Raw genomic sequence first — 20,623 nt, 5'->3', positions numbered from 1 at the left:
GGGGTGCATATGTTGGTTAGACATACTAACCGACATGCGTGGCCGGTTACAACTAACCCGTAGCTGGTTAAAACTCACCTTTGGCTCCTGACATGTCTGGCAAGTTAAAACTAACCTGTGGCTCCTAACATTTGTCGCAGGTTAAAACTAACCAGTGGCTGAATTACCGTGAGGTTAGGTTTAGGGTTTGGGTTGTGGATAGGGTGTCGGACTAATGCCTGTTATCGTCAAGTAAGGAGAAAGGAATCAGTTGTGAAAGTATTTGTTTGGTTGTGATTATGTTGTCCCACGGAGGTTTAATTTTGTCTTCTGTAGTGGACATTTTTTTTGTAAAATCCTGTTTTTCCAATTATACCACGTGTGTGGGGGTGGGACCATACCGACAACCCAGGTTCTTCTTAGGACCACAATGGAAACAAGTTTTAATTGATTGATTGTTTGAATATTTGACAGAGTCCCCAGCCAGGACCTTTTTGTGTTGTGCTTTTAGCCTTAATGTCTGACCGTACCTTGTGTTCCTGTTTACATTCGTGACTAATACAAGTATTCAATAAATCAATACATACTAAAACTGACCCCAGAGGTCTGTGTCCTCACAATTTCCACAATTACCTGAATATGGTGGTGATCCATTGCTGGCTACTCTCTTCTCCATACACCCTGTGCTCTAATCTAAGTGACTGGAATATAATTTAAGGATTACTGTGATTATGGTAATCTCACATGTCATATGGCACTGCAGTGACTACACACCATACTTGTAACTTTCATTAGCCCTCCCAACAGCTACGTCCAACCAGAGAAACTCCCCCCTGTCAGGTGTAAAGGAGCGACTTGGACACTCATGCATGAAGGAAGCATGAGTTCAAGTCTGTTGCTCTCCCCAGGTTGGCGGAGGGTGTGTAGAGCCCAGGATCACGTAGATTTTTGTCCTAACACAAACATCAAATGCCATTGACAATGACTAGAGAATTTACATCATATGTGTCTGAGCAAATCTGCTTTTTTTGAGTGGTGCAACCACTCCCTTACGGAGCTATGTGTGTGGGTGGATGGGTGCGTCTGAGCACGAAAACAGCATGGTTGTTTTTCACCACCTGTGCGCAACCTAACACACACAGTACAGCCGGCACCCTGGGTGCGTTCCTGTGCGTTCCAGGATCCCCCACCCCCCCCACACACACACACACAGAGTTAAACACACTTCACACAGGTGTGATTTTTGTCCTACACAAAGATTCCCATTGACAATGAATGGATGATGTACAATGATAAGAGCGCCCCTCACTTCACACGGGTGTGATTTATTTAATTTATATTGTTAAACTAAGACTATCTTTTCTGGCAAAATGTACATTGCATTCAGACTAAGATTAGACCACATTATTCTGAAATAATGAACACTGCACAAGAAGGGTCCCCAGTCCGCGGGCGCGGAGGAACAAGTTATCAGACCCAGTTCCTCTCCCTGCTGAACAGGTGCCCAGTCAGACCAACCTGTATGAGTCTATAGTGCAGTGCCAGTCATAGCACTGCCTGCCTGGCTTCACACCCTTAAACACAGCCAATTATTGTTACATCCTAGTCTATAGCCTGGCAATCTGAGAACCCATCTGCAAATAATGGAGAAACAGCGTCCTCTTTTCCTTTGAATTTGTCAGAGTCAACAGTCTGTTGCAGAGGCGTATTCACAATAAGGCGAGGCCAGGCCGCCGTTTGGCCAAGTCTCGATCTCGCCTCTCCTTGAAAACCATTCACGGACGTGTCCATTATGTGGCGCGACCCTCCCATAGACATGCAAATGTGTACACCTTTGTGTTCAAGCCAAGGGGAGGAGGTGGGGGATACCTGTTCTAACTTGCAAGGGAGCTACATTGGACACACTACTGAAGGTATTTGATGCGTGCTCAGCGTCCAGGGCACTAATTACCCTGCCAATGACCACATGTACTGTTGAACGCCTGTTTATTAAACTAGTGTACAAAGAGTAAAAAGTACATGCAGAAGTACAAAGCGTTTGAGAGAGGTTTGAACTACGATTCTGTTATAGAGATTTTCAAGCGAAAGCCCCACCGTCTCATGTTCTGAGACATCACTAAGCGTGAACACTATTTTGATTTTGCTGTTAATGCTGTCAACCAGTCACCAATTTGTGCTGGCGTCATGTTCGCCATATCTGTAATGCTGCATACTGTCTGTGCAAAGACACCTTATTTGTTTTTATTGTCTTCATTAACGTTTCGATGTGTTCTTGTTGCTTTCTGCCCCCATCCTCACCCCCCCCCCCCCGCGGCTGGGGGTGTCAACCCTGGCTAAAGTGCTTTACAGAGTCGAACGTAATCGACGCAAGAAGCACTACGCAACGCGGGTGGGTGAGAGAAATGTCTCCCCTTGCGTCATGTCAGTTAAGCAGATCCTCGGCGCAAGCAGAGAAAAGTACCCCTGGCGTCCTTTGGCAGCAGAGAGCAAGAAGGCTTTTCCTTCCTCTGCTCGACCCCTCTTTCTTGAAAGAGGATGACACTTCCGCCGGCACATTGAGTTGTAAACGTAAACACGATCTGCATGGACAGATCACATTGAAAGTTAAACAGGACAACATGATCAGCGTTCGAAGCACTGCTTTGCAAACTCGTCGGTGATTATCAGGCCTGGACTGGCCTGGCCTGGCGTTATGTCCATGTGCGCAGTGGGCCGCCCAATGAATAGTCTGCCCCCCCCTTGCTTTAATATGTTTTTGGGCCAAATGTTAGCCCTGACTGTTTGACCCAGTCCAGCCCTGGTTTTCAGACGAGAACTCTGCGGAGTTACAGCAACTTGTCATTCCTGCATACGCTACTGGTCTGTTGAGTCTGACGAGAGAGACTAATATCCTGGTAACCCATCTCGGGTGGCAAGCTTTGTGTCACCCGAGCGCCACGCAGATTTTCAAATATTTCAAATCAACATACTATAGATTGGACAGTATTGAATGGTGTTGCTATTATTCACAATTTGTGTGTGTGTGTGTGTGTGTGTGTGTGTGTGTGTGTGTGTGTGTGTGTGTGTGTGTGTGTGTGTGTGTGTGTGTGTGTGTGTGTGTGTGTGTGTGTGTGTGTGTGTGTGTGTGTGTGTGTGTGTGTGTGTGTGTGTGTGTGTGTGTGTGTGTGTGTGTGTGTGTGTGTGTGTGTGTGTGTGTGTGTGTGTGTGTGTGTGTGTGTGTGTGTGTGTGTGTGTGTGTGTGTGTGTGTGTGTGTGTGTGTGTGTGTGTGTGTGTGTGTGCGCGCGCGCGCGCCACCAACAGTCTAGAGATGTCCCAGCAGCAGCAGTTGGTGAGAGGTCCTGTGGCACCTCTGGAGGCTGACTCATCGATAGACCTATGCCCTCATTACAGGTAACACTTTCTACATACACATTGACCACCAGTCAATATCTGATACATTTCCATTGTGTCAAGTGTTTCTTATCATTAGTTTGGAAGTTAACAGGGTTTTTATGTGTTTGGCTACAAAATAACATTCTGGTCCTACTGCAAATGGACAGAATATAGGGCTTTTTATTTATTCATTATTAAAAGTAAAAATGTGTAGCCAATGGTATTAATGGTCTCTTGAACCATTAGGTTATTGTTACCAAAAAGTAATAGAATAATGTATAACTAGAAAAAGTGCCGTCAGACTATCCAGCGGAGGAAAGTCTGGTAAGGCCGGCAGTGTCGGTAAGCCAATCAGAGGCAGGCGAGGCATTACCATGTCTATGCTCGGACGTAGAATAGAATCACGGGTTTCAACGTCCGATCTACTTCCTGAACCCTGAAGGAAGTGACGTCATCAAATGAAGTAAATTTGTATTGTAAATTATTGTTAGTAGTATTAGTATCGCTACGTGAGACTAGTACTTTACCACTAAAAGCAGTTTTTGTTTTGTTGACTAACATATCTTATATGCAAAAGGGTGAAACAATATTGTAAATCAATATTCAAGTGCAACATACATTTTCATTGAACACCAGTGTGAGTGTGTTCTCTCCTTACTTCCTGCTGAATGCAAAGACACCCTACTGAGGTTTAAGGGGTCTCCCTCCTATTTATGGTCTAATGGCATGATTGTTTGTGTTCATTGTGGTATTATTTTCATTGTCACTTTTTTGATCTCAGCTGGTTTATGGCTCCAGATGTTTGGAGAATGAGGCTATCCCACAGAAAAAAGCCCCTCAGTTTGTCTCTGATGTTCTCTGTGGTATCATGGGCTCTTAAAACAGTGCACATAGTCCCTTCTTACCAAAACAAACAACCATTGGCCCAGACAGATAGGAGAGCGAAGAAGTCTGCAGCAATTTGTTTTGCTCGCAAACAATTAGGGTGGAAACAAACCAACTTAATATTTTTTTTATTGTTTTGCAATGCCTCATTGTCTGTCTGACTGTAATTTTCACAATGTAAATGACATGGAGGTGAAAGTAGCTATAGTATTACTTACTATTTCAAGTAAGTAAATAAGTAGCAGTAGTAGTATTACTACTACTACTACTACTACTAGGCCTACTTCTATATTACTACTACTGTCTACTACTACGAAAGTAAGATACTACAACTACACTACTACTAGAGAATGAGAGAGGAGAGAGAGATGTAGAAAGTACTATACTGTGGTCGGCTGGCATATGTATGTACGGTATGCGTGGTAGGTATATATACTGGATGTTATTGGTGACGTAATTAATATATATTTCAATGTCGGGTTATAACTGGCTGTCAATGGTGACGTAATTAGGATATGTTTCAATGTTGGGTGGATATTGTTGTTTATTACGGATCCCCATTAGTCCTCACTACAGTGAAGACTACTCTTCCTGGGGTCCAAACACTCATACAATCCAATTAAAACATAATACAATGGAATTGTGCCATTACATAGTTAAAAACAAAACAAACATTATTGAAGCTTTCAGTCTTCATGCATTCTAGAAAATATATTACATTACAACAAATTTACAAACTAAACATTGTATATTGTCCTATTACTAATAATTGAAATCAAACACTCAACAAGCTAACTAAACATGATTTCTTTCCTAATAACTGCAGCCTTCAGTTTCTTTTTAAAGCTTGATCTATTCTCTATGTTTATTCCAATGTGCTCCTACTCTATACATTACTGTTCTCAGAAGTGCATTTGTTCTATATTAAAGGTGGAGTAAAGTGAGGACCAATAGCTTGTCTAGTATTGGTGGGTTGTATCTGTAGAAACAACTGTGTAGGTTTACCAGAATGATATATAAACCCCTGATGATCTCAGGCACAATCACTGAAGATGTGTCCCAGTGCATCTTAGGATGTACACGTATCTTTCACTTAAACAAAAATGTCACAAGGCTACAAGCCTACGTCACTATTAATATCCAGTATATACCTACCATGCATACAATACATACATACGTCCAGCCAACCACAATACTTGCGTGCTCTGCTTGCGCAAGTAATTAGAAAATACTGTTCCTGAAGGAACAGCTGTGTGGGCTCGAGTAGCTCTTTACTTGATGATGATGTATTGACCAATTTGACCCACATGGCGTCACAGCCCCCGTCCCTCTGTCTTCCTATTGGTTGATCCACATGACGTCACAGCCCAGAGGGCAAATGGCCCCAGGAATAATTACGATACGAATAACAGTGGACTCGCTACTCAAATCCACAATTATAATAATATATAATATTCACACAGTGGCCATTTTGCTCTTATGTCATACATGGCGTGGGCCTCTGCAGATGTGACTTCCACCTCTGGCGGCTGCTACTGCTGTCCAATGTTTTGAGGGGCCCACCCTCGTCTTTCCTGGTTCTGTAAAGGTTAGAACGTGTGAATGATTCAGCTCTGTTGCTTGCCCAGAGGGAGGTGGCAGCATAAAAGCCTGTTGTGGGTGGGTGGGTGCATGGGTGGGCGAGGGAGATGGCCCCGCCATAGCTTCTTACCACCAATCAACAGTGATAAAAAAGGCAGAGAGGGAGCCAGGGGCAGCAAGGGGACCAGAGCTCCTCTGTAATTACAACATGGTCTTAAAAAGCAAATACCAAGCCCTAGCAACCTCAGCCGGGAGACAGAGAGAAAAGGAAAGATGGGGGGGCACAGGGGGTAGGAGAAGCGACAGGGAGGAGGAGAGAAAATAGGCTAAGGGGAGTTAAGAAGCGCCACACAGAGCGACCCCGCAGTGACCTCGGCTCCCCAACAATCATCCCCCTGCCAGCTGGAGCCAGGGTTAGGGGGCGAGAGCGAGGGGCCGGGCAGGATCCCCCTCTGATTTATGACCAACTATAAGGCCTCTGAAAGAAACCCAATCACCCAGGATTCCTGCGCAGCATGTTCCTGGCTGTAGAGAATAGATAGCCACGGACTGGGGCTTTGGGGCAGCATCGACAGCCACCCGTACACAGTCCCTGACACAGAGGGCCACTTTGCCAAGGGGAGGGCCAGTGGGCACTGGCTGTATTCTCTCCAGCTCTCTGCATTGTGCATGATATCATTACAATACACCGACTCGAACCTGGGTACCGATCAACAACCTCCCAGAGTCTTCCCCTTGTGCTCTTTCCTTGTCCAGCATATTTCACAACCTAGATTTACATGCACCCGGCTAATTGCTCTGTCTGTCTAATTAGTAGAAATTAAATGGTTATTAAATTTCAACCTGCTATTAATGTAGAGTGGTAAAGAGGGGAAGAGAGACATGGCCCATAGAGAGGGAGAGAGAGAGTGTAGGGCATGAAAAGAAAAGGGAGAAGGCAGCTGTCTTTTAAAGCGGGGTAAGCCGCGCTCTGAGCTACCCTGCTGATCCATTAGCATATCTGAATGATCCTGCTCCTACACAGCCACCACCACGCTGCAAGGTGGCACATCTGAAGAACGCGCCCTTTGAATGGTGCTTGCAAGCTGGGGGAAACTCTTATTTTTCAACCCGTTTGAAAAATCAGAGACAACTTGATGTTTGAGAAGGCAACAAATATAAAAGGGCGCGAAAAGGGGAGAAAGAAATAAAGCGAAAAGTTTCAGATTTTTGAGGAGGACAGAGTTTTACAAGTTTCTTTTTTTAAAGCTGGGTACTTAATAATTCACTTGATGCTAGAAGCAGCAGCCACACAGTATGGAAACACATTCATGGATGACAACAGTTTTCATGGCCTGTACACTGTTGAAGAAAAAGTGTCAGGATCCCAGATCTTGGTTAAGATAGTAAAGTATTGAGTTTTGTGATTCAGAAGTGTAGGTTAGAGGATCTTTTAAATAAAACGCAGATTTTTCAAGATAGCCTACCTAAAAGTTAAAACAAGGAATGATATGATGACATCAATATGAGCTTTGAATATTTTAAAACGGAGCAGAACATTTTGAATCACATTAAGACAGCCAAGTATTTGTGTTACATGGACACCAATTTTGGGGGTTGAAATGTTTAAATTAAAGTATAGAGTCAGAGTCTCAGACTGTTACAGAATATGGGTCTATAATAAACACCACAAATAGCCTGGGCTGGAAACCTGCCAAATCTGCCAGAGCTATAACAAAATAGCCCTTATTAGTATGGCGGCTGCCAATGCCAGGCTACACCACAAATACCAAATCAAATCCACCAACCTTGTACTACCAACAAGCTCTCGCATGTGCAACAGTAGTACAACTGGCATTTCTAAATATATTCCGAGAACCCTATTCCTGGTTTTGTTTGGTAAATGTGTCAGAGCTTAGTGTTTTTGTTTTTTTTAGATCAGCCTTGAAGTTGGTCTCCCCTCAACCACAAAGCGAGCCTTCTATTGACTGGTTCCAGGGAGCGTATTGATGGTTCCATAATTTGGGCACAGGAACACAAAAAGCCTGACCCCCGCTGGGCCCAGCACGACAGCCCAGTCAGCAGGGAGGCTTGCATTTATTAGCCTGGGAGAGGAGCTCCTGCAGAATTATAGCACATTCACCCACCCATTGATCTCTGTCATGAAAACAATACCCGCCTCCCTCGCTGGCAGTGAGCTATGCACCGCACGCTCTGAGGTAATTCTGCAGCCATTGAAAACAGGATGCCTCACACCCTCAGGCTCCAAGTAAACTATTTGAAAAGTGAGAGGAATGGGATAATAAAAATCCACGATCCATGATGATCAATCCACCTGTCCAATTGTATTATGGCATGAATGGGAGTGAATGAAGGGCGAATATTAATGCAGCTGTTGTGTGCCTGCTTCCTTCCAGGGAGTTAGAAACCTGTCTTTTTTTCTCCTTTTTTGGCTGTGTTGTGACATGTTGTTGAACACTACTTTATGCGCTTGGGGAGAATGTAGAGCCAATACGATTTTTTCTCTTATTAGCTGTTGGTGGGTTGTATGTACTGGTACTCAAAGTGGGGTCTGGAGATCCCCAATGGTCCTTGAGGTGGTTCCAAGGTGTCATCAGTTAAATGATTGGTAGCTGGGAAGCAAATGGACCCTTACAGGTCTGTAACTCTGAGAGTATACAATGTAACCAAATGTGAGTCTGTGGTCGAATCACTGGTATAATAACCTACAGGTTGTCTTTAGCTCAGAGAGAATGGTCAGGAGTTGGGGTGAGAATGTGACTGCATAGCTTCAGTCTTGACAGTCTTATCTCTTGGTCAGTGGAGGAAGGTAATACATGGGATGCAGTTGAGTGAGAAGTAGGGCAGTATGTTCCAACACCGTGGGCCCCCACCATCTTTGTTTCTGCTAATCCACTGATAATGGCCTTCATCACCACCCAAAAATACCAGAGAGTCAGTCACAAGGCAGCAGCACACCTTTCACTGTCTCCTGCCTGAGAGGAGCTACAGTACACCAATTTATCAAATATGTAGAAATCACAGTGCTTCAGAGGTATAGCTTTCCTTCAGAGGCCTTCCACACGAGAACGGCTAGGGGCTGTTACCCGTTCAAGTTTGAAAACGGGATTAAAGTTTCGAGCATCCACATTGTGGTTGTGTTAATTATGCATGTAGTCCAAAAAAATTCTGGAATTAACTAGACAAGTATACCTTTTCTGTTTTTGTTTCTGGTGTGTCATATGTTCAACCCAGAACATACACACAAAGCACAAAACTTGCAACAGGAATATCCACCATTACAAATAAAAGCATAGTTTATCAATCTGTCACCATAAATTAGCATGTTTCATAAAATGTGAAGTGTGCAAGTATCCCCCCCGCTCTGTCTCTCTGTTTCTCTGTCTCTCTCTCCCTCTGTCTTTATCTATCTTTACTCACACATTGTATTTGTACTGTATTTGTACAGTTCACCTCTCCATGTTTAGGCGCAAATGTGAGTACTCGCATTGAAGAGCTCTTGGTCTCCCCGTTGGCTTGTTCTTCACTTCTTCTCTGATTTGCTCAGAGCACTAGCTGTTCCAACAAGTTTTAGTTGTCTGTTCCAACAACCTCCGCCACCATGCAGTTCAACGTACTTAATGGAGTGATTGGGCCCTGCTATCACCAATGGCATGGGACACATCACACAAACTACGACTAATGATCAGACACATGCTCCTCAACGGCCTGATTGCCCAAAGAGACCTTAACACTTCCCAACTCAAGTTACAATTAACTACTGTACAACTAACACTAACCAGCGCAAGATACAATCAACTACACCTTAGATGTGATTTATACTTTGTGTGCTTGATTTATACATGGGGTCCTGCACCGAAAATAGCTGATCTATAAGATAAAGCGCTGCTGTGACTTGTCAGTTTATAGATCAGCTATTTTTGGTGAGTGACACCAGTCCAGCACATAACTGAGAATAAATCAGGCTTAACACTTCCCAACTCACTTTTTTCCAACTGTTCAATTGTACACGTGCATACACGTCTGACTGTTGACCTCAGGAAACTGTTTTGCTTTGATGCTGCCCTTTGAGTGGCTAGCGTCCAAGGAGCAGGGAGGCCCTGCCTGCATGGACTGTCCGGTCGGCCTCAGCCAGACACGGCCCAGTGTCAACACAAGACACATGGAGGGAGAGAATGTCACACCGCAAACACACGTACAGTTGAAAGGAGCAGGGAGTCTCATTATTCCACCTAGAGCTAATCTGAGTTCCCAGAAGTTTTATTTTTCGCCACTAGGCGGGCGAGAAAAAAGGAACTTCTGGGAAAAAAGGAACGTATCCCTGTGAGGGAAGTACGTTGCGCTCAGAATCTGAGCGGACACTCCCCTTTCCGGTCTGAAGCACTGTGCATACCATGAAAATAGTCCGAAGGGAATCCAATTCCAAATTGAATTGTAGTAGGCCACCACCGCTCAAGGAGCAATTGTTTCCCTTCCGTCTTATTTAGATGTAGCGCCCACTCCATGTGGAACCCGCCCCTGTCTTTTGATTCGCATTTCATTTGAAACGCAACGCACTGGGCCACGCCCCTGCTGCACAGGATCTGAGGCCAATTTTCCTAGACTAACCTAGAGCAGCTTTTGTCAGCTGTTTTTTTGATGTGCAGAGGGGATGGGCTCTGGGAGACATCATGGCCTGGAATGGGGGCTGCCGATGCCAAGTTTGAAGTCACTGTTGGGACAAGGCCTTTCATATTTACAGAAAGAAAAGGGAAAACTCAGGGGATGTGCTTGATTGGCACATTGTTTTGTTCGCTTAGTAAAATGGTGCGGGCTAATCGTCGTAATTTGCAACCCAGCCCCCTTCATAAACCTAGTTGCTTCCCTTCAGGAGGTTTTAAAAACATTGCTTCACAGGCACTTTTTGGGGGGGCTCGAACTTCCTTTAATCTATTCTCACTCAAAAGCCCACTCAAACATCTTATATAAATTATGCTCTTAGCATTAAAATCAAAGGCCAGTTGCCATTGCGCCCACTGCTGCCTGTGAACCTTTTGATAGACAGATTCATTCTTGTATCGTACTTGCTTTATCGTAGCATTATGCCACAAATTTTGCCTGTCATCTTGTAATTCCAATAATGACTTTGAAACTCAAACATGAGTCGCAGAGTTACCAGACATGTGTCATATGAGGATACTATAGTTAAATTTAGAAAATTTGGGCAATAAATAAAACCTCATCAAGTCTACTGCGCTTTCTATTTTATATTATTTTATTAATGAATTGCATTTTTATAGCATATATTGATGGTGACAATGTGGCATTTGAATCATTGCATCTCTCAATCACCCCACAGGGCATTCTGCCATACAACACACACACACACACACACACACACACACACACACACACACACACACACACGCACACACACGCACAGTAACAATAGAAGTATAGTTGCACAGCTCCCATGCAAACATTTAGCACTGCAATTTGTCTTCTTTTCTATGTGTATATAGTCTGGGAGTTATGACCTGCCTTGACGTTACTGTGTTTTTCTTGTTGTACCTGTGTTCATGTTCCTTTTCATATGGACATAATGTATAATGCCAAGGCAATGAATCAACATGAATGAATATTGCTCTGATTTTGAGTTTCAGTGTGCCCTTCCTCTGTGTTACAAATGAGAGCAGGTCATTTCAACACCACCTTACAGGTGTTGAATGGTACACTTCAAACAGTCGTGGAAGGTCACGGTTATGGCCTTTCTTTGTAACATACAACGGGCTTCTTTCACAAACAAAGGAGAGAGTGAGTTTGTGAGCAAGAGACAGAGAAAAAGAGAGGTGCGTGTGTGTGTGTGTGTGTGGGGGGGGGGGGGGGCAGTAGAAAGAGACTGTTCTTATCTTTGTTCAAACAGTACAGAAAGGGAAAGTCAGGAAACACAAAAGGCAGAACGGGGTGCAGAGACAAAGGCATGTACAAGATAATGACAAGGTCAAGTGTGGGCTCAATGCCTCAATTCAGTTCCAAGCAGATAAGACCCTTACCTGCTGACAAGGTGTGTGCAGTAGAGGGGAACGAGAGGTCAGGTAGGACTCTGGGGACAAGTTCCAAACACATGCATGGCATGCATGCACACAAGCGCACACACACTTGTTTGTATTACTTCACTTGTTGAGTCGTGAGGTGAGGACATCAACATTTTAGGATGGTCAATTTATGAATGACCTTTTTTTATTGCCACTTTGAACCCCAGCTTAGGAGAAAATAGCATATACAAGCTCACAATGCCTTGCAGCGGGCCGTCTCAAGTATTGATTGATTTATTGAAATTTGTATTTCACAGTATGCAGAATGGGTACATTTCAAACGAAAAAGTCAATACAAAAACTGTTACTTTGTGGACGATCCATGATTAAGCATTACACTTATTTACAATAGGGTCCACCATTTTCAATATTCATCAGAACATTTAGAAATGTACAAATATACACTTCTATAAAACAAAAACAGGAAATCATTATATAAAGAAAGTAAAAAAGGGAAAAATATGTACAGTATGGGGAGAAAGGGGTGGGGGCGGACTCAGACTTAATTTAGGGGCCAGTTTCGAATTGCAGAGGTGCAAGTAGCCTGTCATTCTAGTGCTCTCGACACACACAAACACACACACACACGCGCACACGCACACACACACACTGAAGCATGCTTTCAGGATATCTCTCTATGGAGATGCTGACTCTCCACCACCTCCTGCTGGAGAGGATGATACACTACCAGTTCAGTAGTGCACCACGCATTCCATTCAATGAAAGTAAAAAACAATAGCAGATCTTCAAGCTCATAACGTGACATTGTGAACTTGTAGATCGGCTATTTTCAAATAGTATAGTATAAACTAAGGCTTAATGGTTTCATGTTTTGTAATGATAATCAAAATCTACTAACTAACTACTAAGCATAATTTATTGTAGTGGAGTAAAAACATTTGCCTTTCAGATATAGTGATGTAGAACTACGAAAGTATTGTAACTTGTAAGTAAAGCAAAAGTACCTAAAATGTCTTCTTAATAGTACAATATGCTTGAGTAAATGCACTTAGTTGTTTTCTTTCCACCATGCTTGATTACAACTAAATCATGTGATCATCCCTGTGAGTGTGAGACCAGCTCTGTACAATGACATGCGTGGGAAGCTTTTGAAATTGCCCAACCAAAAACAATGCCGGCACAAAGGGCATATTGCCAAGACGCAATCTACAAGAATTTCCTGCAGCAACGACTACAATAACCTCCTGACTGGGAGAATTCTTGTTATTTCTTTGATGTGTCAGTCGCTCATGTTCTGCAAGGGCCACTGGCATGGAGCATGACATTAAGTAGGCTATGATATAAAGCAACAAAGAAGTAAACTGTGAAGGGGGGGCTACAGTCCTGTAACTTACTCCCCCGGAGCATAAAGATAGGATTAGTTGGAGGCTATCTATTAAGTGTCACTCTTCAGGAGAGAGAAGAACATGAGAAAAAATAAAATCTTTCAGTGCGGGCCAGAGAGGAGAGAATAAAGAGTTATACCGTCTCAATAGATATCTGATACAACTGGCCTTAATATTGATTTTAATCCTTATCTGGAGGTCTTGTCCTGTTTGGATAAAAGTATAAAACCACTTAAGGTGGCTCACCGGCTGGGTTTATGGGATGATGTCAGTGGGAGGCGGTGGACAAGCCCTTGATGATGGAACATCAGAAAGCACTTTGACTTTGACCACACCGTCCTACAGGGAGGTCGTGGTGGTGTTGCCAGGAAAAGGGAGATTGAATCAAACGCCAGGGATTGGTGGTACAGCCACACTGATGTATGATATTTATAATGGAACGAATCGCTCCGCTCCTGTTCACATGTCTAGCTTTTGAAGGTGTTTGTGGGTTTTGTGACGGTGTTTGCTAGAGAGGGTTGCTCACCGAGCATTTCGAAGAGATCAAATTGTTCACAATCGCTCCCTGTTTCAAATTTCAATCTCTTCTCCACTGAAAAGGGCCTCTCCTCCGGATCTCTGTGAGGAATAGAATTTGTGTGAACTGTAATCTCTCAAGACAGATCCTTCAGTGCATTGCAGAATCCCTTTTTATTTATTTATTACCGAATGTGTGAACACTCCCCAGTAAGATTAGAAGTTTGTTGCCTTAATGTCTCTGCAGCCTATAGATTCACTGAAACAAGACAGATTCTGTATTTTTGAATGGTGCCAAGTGCTCCCAAGAGTTATAGCCAAATTAAGATCTGCGCTAAAATTGTTGGTAGGCCTGTTGGGGTTGTGTTACATTCCTTTAAATTAAAGAGGCCCAGTCCAAGAGCATGCTTAGACTGGCGAAGAGTATCTCTTCTGACCCCTTACATGTTTTAAATGATGAATATCAACTGTTGCCCTCCAGGCGGTTTAGAGTCTCTAAATATAAGAAAAACAGACTAAAGAACTCTTTTGTACATCAGTCTGTCCTGCTTTTAAAACAAAACTTATTTTTATTGCCATCTGCTGGTGAGGTTAATTTATTTAAACAGTAATTTCGTACTTTCGTGGGGGTAAACCTAACTGTGCAGAAGTTTATTCTTCTATAGTTTCCCATCTGAAGTACTTAAAATGCTGGCCTTTTATAAAAATGTGTTGAAACTAAAGAGCGTGCCTCCAGGCTAAACGTTCAATCTTTTGCCTGAGTGGGCTTGAGAGCACAAGTCCTTTCCAGCAGAGATGGAGGAACCCATCTTGGGCTCATTGAGCATGAGTCTGCTCTTTGGCTGGCAGGTTGGATTTGTAACACGCACGCATGCACACGCACGCATGCATGTGCACCCACACACGCACGTACACACGCACGCACGCACGCGCGCCACATATCGGTCTCACTGCCAGATGCCTCTGTTGTGTGTACTGAGGATTAATCGGCCATATCAGGGGCCCTGATGGGGGGAGCGGAGTGGAGGGAACATGGTTGGACCCCAGACTCTATCAATCAGAAACCTCTCCCCTCTCCCAAACTAAATTGACCTGCCCATGCACTGTCCACATCCAGGCTCTATGTGGAAATAAATCACATTGGATCAGAAGTAGGTACCTGTCAGCTCCAGTGAGCAGACTGAGCACACACAATCCCTCCTCCTCCTCTCCGTGACCAGAGCGATATGTCCGTCTATGAGGCTCTACCTCGCCCACTGATCACATTCAACAGATCATTGAACTGTGCCACTTTTTGGAATAACAATTTCTTATTGCAGCGCTTCCCAAACTTTTTCAGCTGAGACTCAAAAGAGAAATGTGGCCTCCTGTGAATCGTTTTATTTTTGTTTAATTTCTTTCTATTTTGTTATTTTTCACCCCCATGACTCAAGCCGGTTTACAAACTCACAACACATTGTGAGAATCTTCTTTTTGGAATGTTCATATACTGCTTCAGCCAATGCAAAGAGTCAAAGGATTGCGATCCAAACAAATAAGACCCTCTCCACTTTGTAACCCTTTATAACCCTTCATCAAGGAGCTATGACCACCAGACTGTTCATTTAACTTTAAGGTGTAAAGATTTACCATCAAGGATTAAATTAACCACTTAAACCCTATGGCCTATTGACCAGGGTAACCCAGGGGTTAGCCTCGGTACCTAGGCTTTTATTTTTGTTCGCATTCGCCTCAAAAAGAAAGGGGTTTAAACTTGGTCTTCTCTTTTCCCTTCTAGTCTACACCAAATCTCTTCGCCAAAGATCGCCAATCTACAAGGAAATCTCTCCACTCAAAATAAATAACAGATGTAGAAGCTTAGCCTTCCCCCATGCCGCAATGCCACAAGTTATGAGCTTTTACTTACAGTTATTTTCTCTGAATTTTCACGTAATATGACAGAATGGATGCTACACTCACACATGTGCTTAACAGGATCTTTCTGTGTACAGACATGCAGGAATGTTTCTTGCTAGGAACACAGACATCATGTCTCTGTACCAATGCCACTAGATGAATCCTTGTAGTTGTACATTTATTGTACTGGTGAATAAAGACAATCCTATTCCGGTTCTACATATGGCAGCAACCACAGTGTGGCTGTTGTAGAACCCCATCATCCTTCAACAGATCCTTTATTTCCTAGTTGTAGCCTAAAGTCTGTTCCTGTGGCTCGTAACACACAGGACATATCTCAGCATGAGTGATGGTGTGAGGTGAGATAAAGGGCTGTGTCGGGGGGTTTGAGGAGGGGGAAGTGGTTAACCATGTCACGCTCGTTTTCCCCAAAACTGGTGACGATTTTTCATTGCATTGCATTCATTTGTTTTAACAATTTTAGTTATTTTTGACAGGGGCATTTGAACAAGTGGCTAAATATCTTCTTATCGTCTTTTTACAAACTTTTACGGCGATTTCTTTATTATTATTTATTGTAGTCCTATTAGACCCCAGGGAATTACATCTGGCCACAAAAGACCACAGGATCTATTGGATGTGAAATCGTTAAAACGAAAGAAAGCAGAAAATGAAACAACATTTACGCTCACCTTTTACTTTCTCTAATAAGAACCTAAAACATGAACCTTGGTTGAAAATAACCAAAGTTGTCCTTTAAGTGTTTCAGATTCCTGTCCAGTTCATCTTCTATTGGCCAATCCTCTCTTCTGCACCTGCACAGCTTGCCTGACAGATGACAGTGTGATATGTCTGTGCTGTTCCTGGGTCATCTATAGCTCCTGATATGGTGAGTGGCTTTAGTCTGCTGTGGCCCATCCCTGCAATCAATCACAGAGCAGAGCCCAAACACAGCGGGCGTTTTTGGAGGACAGAGCAGGCAATCCATTCAGCATCAAGTCTGATTCCCTGTGGTGATAATATACATTTTCCATTGTAGAACAAAAAGTACAACTATATTCTGCAACTTGAGGAGAGTCAAGCCTTTTGACGGAAATACATGGTACATGCACATGATCATGTGGTCTTGTAATCGTTAATGGGTTGGAATATAACTCAAAAACACATCAGAGACACATGCACATTCATTCACCGGGGAAAGATTGCAATAAAAGCCAGCTCAACAGGAAGCAAGGTCTGTTTACGACACTAGATGGCAGCACAACTGCATTGCTGCAGCACTTGTAAATCTCTTGTTTATAGGCATTCAAATGTGCCCCACCTGATCATATGTGTGACATAACATGATTGCACATGAATGCCATTCTAATATCTGTCCATTAACTTATTGTGAGATGTCAATGTTGGCTGCTTTCAGCATGCCAACTACACACCACCACAACATCACCTCCTGTCATATGAGGGGGAAAAATCTAATAACATGGATGACTAACTGCTCAGCCGGCATGTCATGCTGTTGTGAGCTCGCATGAGGGAAATATACATAAATTAAGGTCAAGGTCTGACATTCACTCATTGGCCTCCACCTAAGCCACTCTCTGGAGATGAAAATGTTTTAGATTTATTCTTTTGGAGGAGAACTCTCTCCTGTTAATCCTCTGGACCTGATCATGGCATGTCAGGTAATTCCAAGGACTTGGCACTCTATCTTGGCAAAGGGGAAATAAGCCTTAACATGTCAACCCCCCCTGTAGATTGTCTCCAGGAATGCAATGGGGTCCGTCGATGTACCACTCACGTACCTCTATACGTAGCACATCCAGTGCAGCCGTTTATTTATGATTACTGGCACGTCTAACACCTTGTTTCCATGCAGCAATTTATGAAACATATGAAGAGCTGCATGGTGTTTATCTTGTGGGGGAAAAGCATGCTAGCAATAGTTACAGGAAGTGAGGTAGGAACATCTATAAAGGTACAGGAAGTGACGCGGCCAGCCGAGCCAGGGGTTCCATTTTAGGTATCAGAAAGAGTGTTTGGTGGTGGTTTGTAAAAGAGACTCTTTTAAAGCCAATACTAAACCAGAATCAGAAGTTGATAAACCACAGAGGGTTTAGCTCTGAATCAATTCAGAGCTTTTGAACAAAGGGGAAACTGCTGTGGCATCCTGACTTGAAGGTTGGGTGAGGAATATACTTTTTTCCCTTTTTGAGCAATGCATTGCGTTTGTATTTGATGACTTTATGGATTACTTGATTTTTGGATTATTATTTTTTGATTACTTTTGGGATTACATTTTTTTGATACTAGACTCATTGAAGACATTGATATGAAGGAACTTTAGGTTGCAAGACTTACATTTTTTTAAAATCTTGATTGTTCAATTGAATTTAATTATTATTTTGGTTGATCAAGTCAGATAAAAAATATTGCAAATTGTGTTTTCTTTTTGGTCTGCAATACAGTTTGTTTGCTGATGCTGGTACAGGACCTGTATTTCTTTTAGTTCTTTAATATAACTCAGACATAACAATTTTATGGTTCTGATTGTTTGCACAGCCATGTCTGTCCACATGCAGTACATACATCATGTTGCATCTGTTGTCTTCCTGCTGCAGTCGGCATGTTCCCACAAATTTATCGTCACATTACAGGTTTCCAGGTGTCAACGTGGTCCACCCCATAGTCATATATAATCTAGAGGGTGGACGAGGAGGGAGAGAACCTACCTACTAGAGGTTATAGCTGCTACACACGTCCTCACACCTACGTCGCACCGCCAATCCGACCAAATGTCTGAGTCATTGTTACGGAGGCCATGTCACCCCTTGTATTCACCTGTCTTTGTTCCTTTTATGCCCATATAATTATGGAGATCCCATAGGTCATAGTTTTGGTATTTGTAGTGCGCCCCCTATCCAGTTATTACACTGGCCCGGGGCACAGTCGCAGATGATGCTGGATCATGCATTCTCCGTTTACTCTCTCTGTGTGTGTGTGTGTGTGTGTGTGTGTGTGTGTGTGTGTGTGTGTGTGTGTGTGTGTGTGTGTGAAGCATATCACCTGTCTTCTGAACTTATAGACAGGTATGCCCTGTGGCAGACAGTCTTAAGCAACATAGGAAGCACACTCAGGAGGAAGACATACAGTACATAGCTTGGGTAGCTGTGCAGGTACCATTGTATAGCAGAACGGCAGGTGTTTCTCCCAACATGAAGAATCACCACATTCAAAAGATGTTTAATCTGAAACCCTACTCCTTCCGCTCAGGATAAGGTGAACTACAGTTGTAAACTAGTAAGCTGTGGACTGAGATAACCCCTCCAATATCAGCAGTTAATGAGGCGGAGACATAAGCTACAGCGGGCAGCCAGACACTATCATTTCTGTGCCATACGTTTATGAGATAAGCTTTGTCAGAGGTCAGATGATGCTGTTTGATAGTTTGGCCAATTTCCAGTGCTATTCCTGGCGATGGCGGTCGATTTGACGGCAGCGTGGATTGCTGGCCGCAGTGAACGAGCGGCTGCAATGCTCTTGGCTCACAGGGGAAATCTGTTTGGGCTGCCTAGAGTTGAACTGCCAGGCAGTTTTACTTCTGGTGAGAAGATTGCTCTCATGTTTTATTGAACGTTGCCCCTGGCACCTTTCATTCCAGACAGTCTGATTCTACCAATGGCTACCCCGTGACCTAATGTCCAGCCATTGATGGCGGGTTCAATTGACACATAGTCTGACCCCTTCTATCAACTCATCACCCTCACAAGTCCTTACTGTATATAAAGGTACCCTTTCAAAGGTATATGGATAAATCATTTGCTGCCTGGCCTGCACTATACTTAATTGCACATTGCAGTGAAATAAGCTGTCATATTTGCCCTTTACTTCACATATGATATTACAGACATGGTCAGTCACAGCCATCCACTTCACTATCTTTTCTTGGGGCCCTCGCAAAACAAACAACACCTCCTCCTAATGTTGGGCATGTGCATGTCCACATGGCAATGTGGTGCACTTGAGTCAAGATGGATGCACGATTAATCGGTCATCACGTCGGTATCAGCTATATTAGCATTTGAATTGCAATATCTGCATCGGACCAATATCAAAATATCAGTTTTAGCTGATATTTTATTTTAGAATTCACGTTTGAATGTGAAGCTGGAAAAACCTTTTGTGATGATGAAGGCTGCAGATTCAATCAGTCCTTTCTGGAGCTTTGAACTATATAGGTCTAATAAATCAGGTTATAAGAATGCACTGTTTATAGAAGCAATATCGGTATCGGTTGTTTTGACCATGCAAAGAATCGGTAATCGGATTCGGATATCGGGCAAAATTTCAATATGTGCATCACTAAGTCTCAGCATGCCAGCAACTGAAATGAGATACATTTGTGCAGACTCCTTCTCTGACCTCTGCGTCTGTTACACAAATTTCAGCCTATTATAGATTTATAGATTTACCCGTTTTTGATAACTTTTAAGACTTTTACAAGGTTTTCCGCGGACAGTGTTGGATACGTCACACTGTTTTTTACTTTATTTATTTTTTCAATTTATTTTACAATAGAAACACTGGCACTGGTCTGCAAGTTATGTTCACGAGTCAAAATAAATCTCATTATCATTAACAGCTGTTCATGGATTAACATTTAAAACAAGCTTCAGACACCACCGCCCTCTAACGTCTCATTTGGTTGCACAATCCTTTTCGTCAAGAGTCTTGGTGCATTTTGTGATGAAAGGTCATTTCTTTTGCAAGTTTCCTCTTTGAATATGTTTTTAAATCATTTGAATACGAATGCAATATGCAACAGATACACACATGCCTATAGCAAGACCCTAACCCTGAAGCCCAATTTAAACTGATTGGCAAGATGGTCATACAGAGTTATACTGTATATTATGCAGTATAAATTATCTATAGGTCCTATAAAGACCCCACATAAAGATTTTTCCCCCCACAAT

Source organism: Protomyctophum bolini (genome assembly GCF_963924005.1).
Source record: "Protomyctophum bolini genome assembly, chromosome: 6".
In the NCBI taxonomy this organism is placed as follows: Eukaryota; Metazoa; Chordata; class Actinopteri; order Myctophiformes; family Myctophidae; genus Protomyctophum; species Protomyctophum bolini.
The sequence above is the reverse complement of the archived record's forward strand: the minus strand, read 5'-3'. Positions refer to the sequence as shown.